The following is a 13,540-nucleotide window of genomic DNA, read 5'->3' as shown; positions in this document are numbered from 1 at the left end:
TGGTTTGTAGTTCTCCTTGAAGAGGTCCTTTACATCCCTTGTAAGTTGGATTCCTAGGTATTTTATTCTCTTTGAAGCAATTGTGAATGGAAGTTCATTCATGATTTGGCTCTCTGTTTGTCTGTTACCATTGTATAAGAATGCTTGTGATTTTTGCACATTAATTTTGTATCCTGAGACTTTCCTAAAGTTGCTTATCGGCTTAAGGAGATTTTGGGCTGAGATGATGGGGTTTTCTAAATATACAATCATGTCATCTGCAAACAGGGACAATTTGACGACTTCTTTTCCTAACTGAATACCCTTGATTTATTTTTCTTGCCTGATTGCCCTAGCCAGAACTTCCAACACTATGTTGAATAGGAGTGGTGAGAGAGGGCATCCCTGTCTTGTGCCAGTTTTCAAAGGGAATGCTTCCAGTTTTTGCCCATTCAGTATGACGTTGGCTGTGGGTTTGGCATAAATAGCTCTTATTATTTTGAGATATGTTCCATCACTACCGAATTTATTGAGAGCTTTTAGCATGAAGGGCTGTTGAATTTTGTCAAAGGCCTTTTCTGCATCTATTGAGATAATCATGTGGTATTTGTCTTTGGTTCTGTTTATATGCTAGATTATGTTTATTGATTTGCATACGTTGAACCAGGCTTGCATCCCAGGGATGAAGCCCACTTGATCATGGTGGATAAGCTTTTTGATATGCTGCTGGATTCGCTTTGCCAGTATTTTATTGAGGATTTTTGCATCAATGTTCATCAGGGATGTTGTCAAAAATTCTCTTTTATTGTTGTGTCTCTGCCAGACTTTGGTATCAAGATGATGTTGGCCTCATAAAATGAGTTAGGGAGGATTCCCTCTTTTTCTATTGATTGGAATAGTTTCAGAAGTAATGGTACCAGCTCCTCCTTGTACCTCCGGTAGAATTCGGTTGTGAATCCGTCTGGTCCTGCACTTTTTTTGGTTGGTAGGCTATTAATTATTGCCTCAATTTCAGAGCCTGCTATTGGTCTATTCAGGGATTCGACTTCTTCCTGGGTTAGTCTTGGGAGAGTGTAAGTGTCCAGGAAATTACCCATTTCTTCTAAGTTTTCTAGTTTATTTGTGTAGAGATGTTTATAGTATTCTCTGATGGTAGTGTGTGTTTCTGTGGGGTCAGTGGTGATATCCCCTTTATCATTTTATCATTTTTTATTGCGTCTATTTGATTCTTCTCTCTTTTCTTCTTTACTAGTCTTGCTAACGGTCTATCAATTTTGTTGATCTTTTCAAAAAACCAGCTCCTGGATTCACTGATTTTTTGGAGGGTTTTTTTGTGTCTCTATTGCCTTCAGTTCTGCTCTGATCTTAGTTATTTCTTGCCTTCTGCTAGCTTTTTAATGTGTTTGCTCTTGCTTCTCTAGTTCTTTTAATTGTGATGTTAAGGTATCAATTTTAGATCTTTCCTGCTTTCTCTTGTGGGCATTTAGTGCTGTAAATTTCCCTCTACACACTGCTTTAAATGTGTCCCAGAGATTGTGTATGTTGTATCTTTGTTCTCATTGGTTTCAAAGAATATCTTTATTTCTGCCTTCATTTCGTTATGTACCCAGTAGTCATTCAGGAGCAGGTTGTTCAGTTTCCATGTAGTTGAGCGGTTTTGATTGATTTTCTTAGTCCTGAGTTCTAGTTTGATTGCACTGTGGTCTGAGAGACAGTTTGTTATAATTTCTGTTCTTTGACATTTGCTGAGGAGTGCTTTACTTCCAACTATGTGGTCAATTTTGGAATAAGTGCAATGTGGTGCTGAGAAGACTGTATATTCTGTTGATTTGGGGTGGAGGGCTCTATAGATGTCTATTAGGTCTGCTTGGTGCAGAGTGGAGTTCAATTCCTGGATATCCTTGTTAACTTTCTGTCTCGTTGATCTGTCTAATGCTGACAGTGGGGTGTTGAAGTCTCCCTTTATTATTGTATGGGAGTCTAAGTCTCTTTGTAAGTCTCTAAGGACTTGCTTTATGAATCTGAGTGCTCCTGTATTGGGCGCATATATATTTAGGATAGTTAGCTCTTCCTGTTGAATTGATCACTTTACCATTATGTAATGGCCTTCTTTGTCTCTCTTGATCTTTGATGGTTTAAAGTCTGTTTTATCAGAGACTAGGATTGCAACCCCTGCTTTTCTTTGTTCTCCATTTGCTTGGTAGATCTTCCTCCATCACTTTATTTTGAGCCTATGTGTGTCTCTGCATGTGAGATGGGTCTCCTGAATACAGCAAACTGATGGGTCTTGACTTTATCCAATTTGCCAGTCTGTGTCTTTTAATTGGACCATTTAGTCCATTTACATTTAAGGTTAATATTGATATGTGTGAACTTGATCCTGTCATTGTGATATTAGCTGGTCATTTTGCTTGTTGGTTGATGCAGTTTCTTCGTAGCATTGATGATCTTTACATTCTGGCATGTTTTTGCAATGACTGGTACTGGTTGTTCCTTTCCATGTTTAGTGCTTCCTTCAGGATCTCTTGTAGGGCAGGCCTGGTGGTGACAAAATCACTAAGCATTTGCTTGTCTGTAAAGGATTTTATTTCTCCTTCACTTATGAAACTTAGTTTGGCTGAATATTAAATTCTGGGTTGAAAATTCTTTTTTTTAAGAATGTTGAATATTGGCCCCCACTCTCTTCTGGCTTGTAGAGTTTCTGCCGAGAGATCTGCTGTTAGTCTGATGGGCTTCCCTTTGTGGGTAACCCGACCTTTCTCTCTGGATGCTCTTAACAGTTTTTCCTTCATTTCAACTTTGGTTAATCTGATAATTATGTGTCTTGGAGTTGCTCTTCTCAAGGAGTATCTTTGTGGCGTTCTTTGTATTTCCTGAATTTGAATGTTGGCCTGCCTTACTAGGTTGGGGAAGTTCTCCTGGATGATATCCTGAAGAGTGTTTTCCAACTTGGTTCCATTTTCCCCCTGACTTTCAGACACACCAATCAGATGTAGATTTGGTCTTTTCACATATTCCCATATTTATTGGAGGCTTTGTTCATTTCTTTTTCCTTTTTTTTCTCTAGACTTCTCTTCTCACTTCATTTCATTCATTTGATCTTCAATCATTGATACTCTTTCTTCCAGTTGATCGAGTCGGTTACTGAAGCTCGTGCATTTGTCACGTATCTCTCGTGTCATGGTTTTTATCTCTGTCAGTTCATTTATGGCGTTATCTGCATTGATTATTCTAGTTATCCATTCTTCCATTCTTTTTTTCAAGATTTTTAGTTTCTTTGCGCTGGTTAGGTAGTTCCTCCTTTAGCTCTGAGAAGTTTGATTGACTGAAGACTTCTCTTCTCAAGTCGTCAAAGTCATTTTCTGTCCAGCTTTGATCCGTTGTTGGTGATGAGCTGCGTTCCTTTGGAGGGGGAGATGCACTCTGATTTTTTGAATTTCCAGCTTTTCTGCCCTGCTTTTTCCCCATCTTTGTGGTTTTATCTGCCTTTGGTCTTTGATGCTGGTGACGTACTGATGGGGTTTGGTGTGGGTGTCCTTTCTGTTTGTTAGTTTTCCTTCTAACTGTCAGGACCCTCAGCTGTAGGTCTGTTGGAGATTGCTTGAGGTCCACTCCAGACCCTGTTTGCCTGGGTATCAGCAGCAGAGGCTGCAGAAGATAGAATATTGCTGAACAGCGAGTGCTGCTGTCTGATTCTTGTTCTGGAAGCTTCGTCTCAGGGGTGTACTCCACTGTGTGAGGTGTGAGGTGTCAGTCTGCACCTAGTGGGGGACGTCTCCCAGTTAGGCTACTCAGGGGTCAGCAACCCACTTGAGCAGGTAGTCTGTCCATTCTCAGATCTCAACCTCCATGCTGGGAGATCCACTGCTCCCTTCAAAGCTGTCAGACAGCTGTCAGACTCCACCCAGAGGTGGAGTCTACACAGACAGGCAGGCCTCCTTGAGCTGCTGTGGGCTCCACCCAGTTTGAGCTTCCTGGAGGCTTTGTTTACCTACTTAAGCCTCAGCAATGGCAGGCGCCCCTCCCCCAGCCTCGCTGCCGCCTTGCAGTTAGGTCTCAGACTGCTGTGCTAGTAATGAGGGAGGCTCCGTGGGCGTGGGACCCTCCAGGCCAGGTGTGGGATATAATCTCCTGGTGTGCCATGTGCTAAGACCCTTGGTAAAGCACAGTATTAGGGTGGGAGTTACCCGATTTTCCAGGTGTTGTGTGTCTCAGTTTCCCTTGGCTAGGAAAAGGAATTCCTTTCCCCCTTGCGCTTCCCAGGTGAGGGGATGCCTTGCCCTGCTTTAGCTCTCGCTGGTTAGGCTGCACTAGCTGACCAGCACCAATTGTCCAGCACTCCCCAGTGAGATGAACCCGGTACGTCAGTTGAAAATGCAGACATCACCCTTCTGTGTCGCTCGCACTGGGAGCTGGAGGCTGGAGCCGTTCCTATTTGGCCATCTTGCTCCCGACTGAAAAAGCAACTTTTAAAAATGCCAGCTGCTCCATGGTCATCACCAATTCAGGAGTGCTTTTCATGTTAATTTCCTAACTTAGGTATTTCTCTTATATTTAATAAAATAAACTGGGACTTCAACATTCTTTGAGTACAAGCTAATACTTAAAAATTCTGAGGGTTAATTTTTCTGCACATTCAGAGCTTAAGCCCAAACACAAGATTAATTGCCCAAGGGCAGATTTTTTTTCCTAGTCCATCATTTCACTGAGATCTGGTTCTTTTAAGTTCTTTATAAGATTTCTGTTCCAAATACCCACTTTAAGAATACTTCATGGTACGTCTTCTTTCTCTGCATGAGCAATAAAATCCCAAGTGCCTGCCTAACAACATCAACATCCACTAATTTCAAATTCCAGCACTATTGTAGCCACAATGTCAACTCACAATCATAACCATTCTAGTTGTTTTTGGTCTCTAAAGTTTTTCTTTTTTTCTTGCAGTTGACCTACGTATTTAAAAAGATGGGCACTATATTTTATTCAGCATTTCTAGGTATTGGCCGAAAAGGAATTCTTACTATTACCTTTAAGCCTAGCCAAAACTACCAATTTAAATCTTTTGACCAATCCTTTAATTTTAATTTTGTTTTATGAACTTTCCGAATAGTAAGTCTAACTTTTATATGTATGAGAAAAACTGTGTAAGTCCTTTTCACTACATTTCAGAAAAGAAAAGAAGAAACTATGATGATGGGGTTAGTGTATGCAACTAAACACACTGTGTAAAATGTGTCTTATGCATATTTAAATTATAATTATTCAACACCAGGGGACCTTAACAAAGTAATACTTTTATAGTCAACTATTGAAATAATAGGAAATATATTGAGCAGCTAATTCACAGTGTCTCATCTCCTTCTCTTATTTGGAAGAATCTTAAAAACCTGACTATAAAAAGCCTCCTGACACATCACCACATGAACAATCTGGAACCTGCTGGGAGAGAGACGAAGGGCATGGGAAGGTCTGCCTTCCCTGCATGGCTCACAAACATCTCCATCAATGACTAGCTGCAATCTACAGCTACTGCTGCGTAAAGTACTCCAGATGGACCATCCAGCAAGACTCACCCACTTTAATTCAGTTCCTCACCTGAACTGCCAAGCAGAAGAATATCATCTTTAGGTTTAAAATTCCATTTCTACCTATTTCTCAATCTAATAAACCCCTACTCTTTTTTCCAATTTTTTTACAAATTTGTTCGCTTTACCATTCTAACCTTGTTTGTCATTTCTTTGTTTTTGACTCAGTTTCTTCATAATACGTATAAAATGGCTTCCACACAGTGTGTGGCACAGAGTCCCTGCTTCTGTATTTTGGCATGAAATTTAATTTATTTCAATTCAGTAAATATTCTACCATATTTGAAAATGTACTACTTTGAAAGTATAAACCACGTATTTATCTTGTTAAAAAAATAAAAAACAAATACTAACAGTTTAACAGCACACATAACTCAACTTGTACTCTTAAACGTATCCTCTTCCACTTACTATAACAAAAGACATTTGATTTTTAAATGTCATACACTCCACTGAAAACACTCAAGAAGCAGTAAACATTCCCTCATGCAAGTAGGTCTTGAGCACCCCGTTATGTTATGGACACAGATGTCAGAGCCATGGAGAAACCAGGCTTACCCTTTCAGGATACGTAGATAGCTATGATGTGACCATAGTTACAAGAAAGACATCAAAATACTAAGGAAATTTGGGGAAAAAAACAAAATTAACACAGAATCAAAAACAATAACTTAGGAAAGAACTAATTAGGGAGTTATTATTCACATTACAAAGACATTCTTACCTTCACAAAAATATCTGGCTTATGTAAGTGGTGAGATATTTTTATATTTTATGTATTAGTACTTGGAGAAAAAGCTAAAGCAAAAATATTGAAAGGTATTGTGAACTGAAAACAAGTCAGGAAAAAGTGGTGTGTTTGGAATTGTAATAGAACATAATAAAATATATAATTTAATTCTAAATCTAGGCCAGGCACAGTGGCTTGTACCTGGAATCCCAGCACTTTGGGAGGCCGAGGTAAGATGAACACTTGAGGCCAGGAGTTCAAGACTAGCCTAGGCAACAAAACGAGACCCCCATCTCTAAAAAAAAAAACTTTAAAAATCAGCTAGGCATGATGGCGTATGCCTGTAGTCCCAGCTACTTGGGAGGATAAGGTGGGAGGATCACTTAAGTCCAGGGATTCAAGGTGGCAGTGAGTCATGATGGCACCACTGAACTTCAGTCTGGGTGACAGAGTGAACTCTGTCTCAAAAACAAAAAAATCATTATTACATGTGACAGAATTATAGATTTTGAGTATGTAGCAAGGATTTGAAGATATTACATTTGGAAATTTAAAACTATGATGTTTAGAGGATTCAAAACTCACTAAATCATAAGTAGTTAAATAAAGAACCAAGCTTCATTGTAAAGAAAATGAAATACTATACTCCGAGTAATTCTCTCACGCTAGCATTGAGAGACAAGATCTGGGCTCTTGAGACTGTGGTCTAAACTTCAGCTTTCATCGATGAGGGAAGTAACTTTCCAAGGTCACCCAGATAAAAAGGGTCACCTTGGCTGGGCGTGGTGATTCACGCCTGTAATCCCAGTGCTTTGGGAGGCTGAGGCAGGCGGATCATAAGATCAGGAGATCGAGACCATCCTGGCTAACACCATAGAAAATCTATCATAGAGACGGTAGTGAAACACCATCTCTACTAAAAATACAAAAAATTAGCTGGGCGTGGTGGTACACACCTGTAGTCCCAGCTACTCGGGAGGCTGAGGCAGGAGAATTGCTTGAACCTGGTGGGTGGAGGTTGTAGTGAGCTGAGATCGCACCACCACCGCACCCCAGCCTGGTTGACAGAGTAAAACTCGGCCAAAAAAAAAAAAAAAAAAAAAAAAAAAAAAGTCACCTTGAGTCTACAACACAACTCTCTGTAGTTCAATGGAGATTCTTTTCAATATAGCATATTATTTTACACATTCTCATTCTGAAACTTAAAAACAACTGTATTACTGAATAGCAAGACAATTGCCTCTTAATTTCTGGCGAAGTTATTGTTTCAGATAGCACTGAATCCATCATCAAAAATCACTAAAGGTGATAGCAAATAATTCAAGGCATTACACCTTTATTATTTCTCTTTTCTCAGGTATGTGTTCAATAAATCACCATCATTTGTTTTATAGTAATTGTTAATATCCTTAACATAAAATTGTAATCTTTGGAGGTGTTTAATAATTTTTCTCTTAAATTTCATTCTGAAATTAATATTGTCATCCCTTTAGATTATTATTTCATTCTGAGAATCTGACTGTTAACAGGTCCATTTAACTTATTTATAATAAGAACTAACATATTTTGTCTTGCTTTTTTGTCCTCTTTATCTTCTATTATTTGGTAATTAAAGTTTTCTTAGCATTTAATTTTTATATTATAATAGTTTCTTTAAAAGTTTTAAAGACATAACCCGTATTTTCTCTATTTATTGAAAAAATAATTTTTTCACTGGCTCTATATAACATGAGGAATAGAACCTGTTTTATTGTTCCATTCATTATTTTGACAAAGTCTAGAGTTTAGGATTCACATTTTGTAATAACTACTTAATTATATTTCTATAACCTATTTCAGGAATCATTTTTCATGTTTAATTGAGCTCCCAAAATATTTTACAAGAGTAAAATAAACTACATATTTTTTTATTACTATTCTAATTCTTCTACATCTTAAGTTTCACATTTCTGAAGTCATACTCATTTATCTCTCAAATGTCAAGAATTCTCCTTTAAATATATTCAGCAATGTGAATTGTATATTTTTTCTATTTTTGGGAGGCTTTTTGGTTACAGAAACTTTTTTTAAGTCCAATTTTATAGATTTTTTTAATTGTAGAGAAGCATGATAGAGTGATCAAGATTTTGAGCCACAACACTTATTTCATAAGAATAATATTCTGCTGGGAAAGCACAATAGAAATAAGACTTCGAGGAGAAAAAAACTAAATTTCTTTCTTTTTTTTTTTGAGACGGCATCTCACTCTGTCGCCCAGGCTGGAGTGCAGTGGCATGATCTCGGCTTACTGCAACTTCCACCTCCTGGGTTCAAGCGATTCTCCTGCCTCAGTCTCACGAGTAGCTGGGATTACAGGCATGTGCCACCATGCCTGGCTGGCTAATTTTTGTATTTTTGGTAGAGACAGGGTTTCACCAGGCTGGCCAGGCTGGTCTTGAACTCCTGACCTCGTGATCTGCCCATCTTGGCCTCCCCAAATGCTGGGATTACAGGCATGAGCCACTGTGCACGGCCAATAAAATTTTCAATGATTGCAAGTAGATATAAAATCACAAAAGTATTTAGATTCTATTGAACATGTTGCTGAATGATTTAGTGGTTTTATTTTAGAAACTGATACCCACTGCAACTATTCAAATTCATGATGAAAGACTCAGGAGGATCTAGAGTTGTATAAAATTATTTTAAGGGACATATTGGCAAAACGGTTAAAGACTAATATGATTGTTCTTTCCTATGTTGTCTTTTACAGAGATATACTCCTTCCTTGATGTCTTTTGAGATCTGTGGATTAGTCATACTAAACAAAATAGTAAGTTACTGAATTTAGTTTCTTGTGTATTTATAACCTCTGTATCTCCCCTTGTGTTCTTATGGGTACTTTTTTCCTCCCTCTCATTCATTCATCCGTGCATTTATTCATCCGTGCACTTATTCATCCACCAAATATTTATCATGCATCTACAGTGAATTCTTTCAGGCTTTGGGTAAACAACAGTGCCTCAGAATTGGGGGGAGAAAGCCATCTCACAGAGTGAGAATGGAGAAGATAAGTGAATTACAATTAAGGAGCTACTGAAAACAATTTTAGGTGGTGAATTGTTTTGCAGGAAAACAAAGCAGAGGAAAGAGACATTAAAAGCATTCTATTTTCAATAGTGCGGTCAGAAAGGCCACTCTGAAGACAATCATATTAAGGCATTTCAATTGGAAGTGAAGGGAAGATAAACCAGGTTTAACAGATGAATCTGCCATGTCAAATGCAAATTCCACTTTCATTTTACCCCTCAATTACTTACTTATCCTTATTCTTTCATACTTACTTTTGACAAGGCTTTAGAAAAATCATTTTAAGTTTTATATATCTCATTTTTCTGTAATATAAGAAAACAATAATAGACCTCACAGGGTTTTGAGAGAATTGGAGAGAACTGACGTGGGAGCGCCTAGCAAAGTGCATGCCTGTTACACAGTGGTCTCCCAGTGAATCTAATTCGGTTGTCAGGGAGCCACCGTCCTCCTCTCACTTTATTCTTTTTGACTCTTAGAAGAATTGTTTCATTTTGGGTACCGGATGCAGGTGTTACTATAACACAGTGAGCACCTGACTGACTTGGGGATTGAACTCTCTTCAAACCACATGCTTCCACACTGTGAATGAGCTGAGGGCTGCTGACGCTCCATGTTTCTGACTTTTGTCTCCTGGCCTCGCTTGGCTCTCCCCACCCTTACCTTTCTTCCCACTCTCACGGGATGTTTCTTTTCTTTTTCTTTTTGAGAGACAGGATCTCACTCTGTCACCTAGGCTGGAGTGCAGTGGTGCACTGATAGCTCACTGTAACCTCAAATTCCTGGTCTCAAGTGATCCTCCCACCTCAGCCTCCCAAGTAACTGGGACTACAGGTGCATGCCACCATGCCCAGTTAATTTTAAAAATATAGAGAGACAGTGTCTCACTACATTGTCCAGGTTGGTCTCAAACTCCTGGCCTCAAGCAATCTCAGTTTCTGGAGTAGCTGGGATTATAGGTGTCGTCACCATGCCCAGTCTGTTTTCACATTTTTATCAGCAAACAAAGAACATAGTGGCTGTGTTGATGAAGATGCTTCATGGAAGAATATGTAAATTTATAAGAAACTGCGAAAGTGAGGAAAAGTGATAATACATCTAAATGTAGTTTTAGATGCTACATTTGTCTATTTCTAATGGACATTATCTTAAATATACATTATAATGTCTTTTAAAAATTATTGCTTTCTTAAAAACCAAATGTTGATTACTTTCAAAAGCTCTTTACATAATCAACATGTTCATATTGTCATGTGTTAAAGAGTACAGACTTGATGTGTGTAACCCACCAAAAACATTAAAAATTTACTTGCTATTTATGATCTAGCCTTATAAATTAGTTGTCAAAAACCATGTGAGGTGAAATGCTCACATTAATGTGCATTTTTCTTCACATAACCTGAAGTACAACTTGAAGTTGCCGTTTTATGCTCTAAGTATTGTATCTCTAGCTAGCTTTAAATGAGACAATTATTTTCTAACATGCTGAAGATATAAAGTTGTAAGTACCAATTTAATAAGTCTTTAAGATACAACAACAAAAATCAACAAGTCAGAAACTTCAGGTTTAGAGGAATCACTCCATTTCTAGAGGCATGGTCACTTAAATAGCAAAGTATTGAAACATTTGCCTTTAGCTTTTAACTTCTTTAATATTTTGTTTAATATCTAAAACATTACCCAACAGACCTAGACTCTGTCACAGATAATTGGGCCTAGAGAGATAACAAAGAGTACAGATGGAAGAGTAATAAAATACCAACAACTAACAAATCTGTCACTGACAGTTAGGAAATGTGACCCATGAGACAACTGAAAAAGGTGCAATCTGGCTTTTCGAATACATCGACTCCAGAAGCTACAACCTATTAATGCTATCTTTTGGGCTCGCTGATTCCTGGTTCTATTTCCACAAAATGTTGCCATATTTCATCCTTCTTTTAGTTCCTTTAGTACCCCAAGAGATCTTACTTTTATCCATCCCCTTTGCAAGGTCATGATAAATCACATTCCCAAGGCCAGAAATAGAACAAACCCACAGGGTAAATTCAGGTGTCCCTGAATAGTATTAACACCTGTAGCTGCTGATTTACTAGCCAGTTACCAGTTCACAGGTAATCTGGAGAAGTTGTACTCAGACCTGTATCAGTTCATGCTAATAGTTAAAATATGCTGCTGAAAGACTAGCAGGGGTCACCCTGTTCCCTGTGCTCCCAGTTAGAGGCAGTCTTGCAGCCTCTACTCTGCCTCATCACCACATGCTAGGGAATTAGATAGAAACAGGTGATTTGACCTATTCTGATCTGGTATTTGTTTTCATTTATGAGCTTACTTGTGTATTTCTGAACAAAGCTTATATAATTTACTATATTGAAATTGAAAATCCCTTCAGTGGAAGCACAGCAATGACAAACATTCAATATCTTTTACCCAATCCACTCTTAATAACTCTGTAAAGAATGGATTTGTTGAGAATTGGGAGATATGAACAGACTTTAATCTGGGGACAGCATGAAATCAGGTTTTAGCATCACTGCTTTTGATAGGACACCTAAGTTGCTGTAGTACCACAATGTATCTGTATCTGGTATACGAAACCTCCCATTTTGTTCTCAATTGCCAACCTGTGCAACACCTGTCTGTGTCCACACATGTAAGTGCTAACTATGGGATTCTAGAGACCACAGCATTTCGGTTTGTATGTTGTATTCCTACTGCAGGGATCATGTTAACAGCTGGCAGCTTAGCAACTGCCACCATCTAATTTCAGTGAAGATTAAGGCTTTAAAAATCCTTAGCTGGAAATGTTCTTGGCAGAGGCCAAAGGTGCTGCTGGAGTTATTTAAAAAACCAAACTAAACCAGAGCTGAATTTAATCATGAAAAATGAATAAATCTTCAAGATCCAGAAAGACTGGACAGGAATATTTATTGTTAAATGTCTTGTCCAAATGGTGTAAAAAGATTTAGCATTTGGTGTACAAATTAGAGAAAAGAAAGTCATTCTTTTCGGAACAATGTTGAGAAAGATTTGCATATATTTATTTACTTAACAAATACTTAGTTTCTACTCATGTACCAGGCAGTATTTAATGTTCCACAGATAAAGTAGACTAAAAGAAAGATAAAGTCCTTCTTTTCATGGAACATACATTCTAGAAGGGGTAAAGAGATAATAACAAAAATAACGATAAACATATGAATGTAAAAAAAAATTAATTGGAGATAAATGCCCCTAACAATATCAAACAGAATAATGCGACAGGGAATGAGCTGAGGGGTACTTCAGGTTGCCTGGGTGGAAAAGGCACATTTGAAAAGGCAACATTTGAACTGATATCTAAATGGACATGAAGGAATGAGCCAGACATGAGGAAAATAAAAGCTGTAGGATGTTCAGAAGTTCTACAGAGGGGGTTAAGGGTGGCCTAACAATCTAGGTGGAAGAAAAGTAAGGGACTTAATCCAAAGGTGTATTTACACAACAATGACACTTAAAAATAACCCCAGTTTATATATTTATTTGAGGTGCCTTTGATGGGGCTATCTGGTGACTTGAAGGTGCTAAACTCCTACTCTTGGCATTGTAATTAATCTGAGGAAAGAGTTTTAGAAGTCAAGATGTAGCTCAGTGACATGAAGTAACTATTCAAAGAGGAAGCTTGAGGCCAGAATATTTAGGACCTCCTCTAAGACATGGTTATGAGCTATTCTAAGTGCAAAGGGAGTCCCTGGAAGGATTTAAGCAGCAAATTGTCATAATGTGAGTTATGCTTCAAATAGATCATCCCACAATGTGAAGAACAGATTGTTAAGAAGGATGGAAGTGGAAGCAGAGAGAACAGCTAGGATGCCATTGTAGGAATCCATGTGAAGATGATGGTGGTTTCAACTACTATGATAGTGGAGAAGATGGAGATGATGGGATGTAAATGGAATGGTGTTTTTGCTATGGAATAGCAATCTTTTCTGCCATGAGGATAAGGAAAAAAGAGGGATCAAACATGACACCTAGGTTTTTATTTAAGTATGTTCAAATAGAAGTCAATTTCATATTCCTTACAGAGGTTTGGGAAGGAACCTAAATTAAAGGAGGAATATTCATTTACTTAACAAATATTTACAGATTCTCCACTATGCACAGATTCAGACACACTACTTGTGTAGGAGATTTTATACAC

General features: G+C 38.1%; 1 protein-coding gene across 14 annotated transcripts in view; it reads right to left on the bottom strand.

Moving 5' to 3' along the window:
• CADPS2 (calcium dependent secretion activator 2) overlaps window positions 1-13,540 on the bottom strand; it is a 567,394-nt gene that overhangs the window by 184,074 nt on the left and 369,780 nt on the right. The window lies entirely within an intron of this gene.

This window comes from Macaca thibetana, chromosome 3 (assembly GCF_024542745.1).
Source record: "Macaca thibetana thibetana isolate TM-01 chromosome 3, ASM2454274v1, whole genome shotgun sequence".
In the NCBI taxonomy this organism is placed as follows: Eukaryota; Metazoa; Chordata; class Mammalia; order Primates; family Cercopithecidae; genus Macaca; species Macaca thibetana.
Note: the sequence above shows the minus strand (reverse complement) of the source record. Positions and strands in the feature narration are given on the sequence as shown.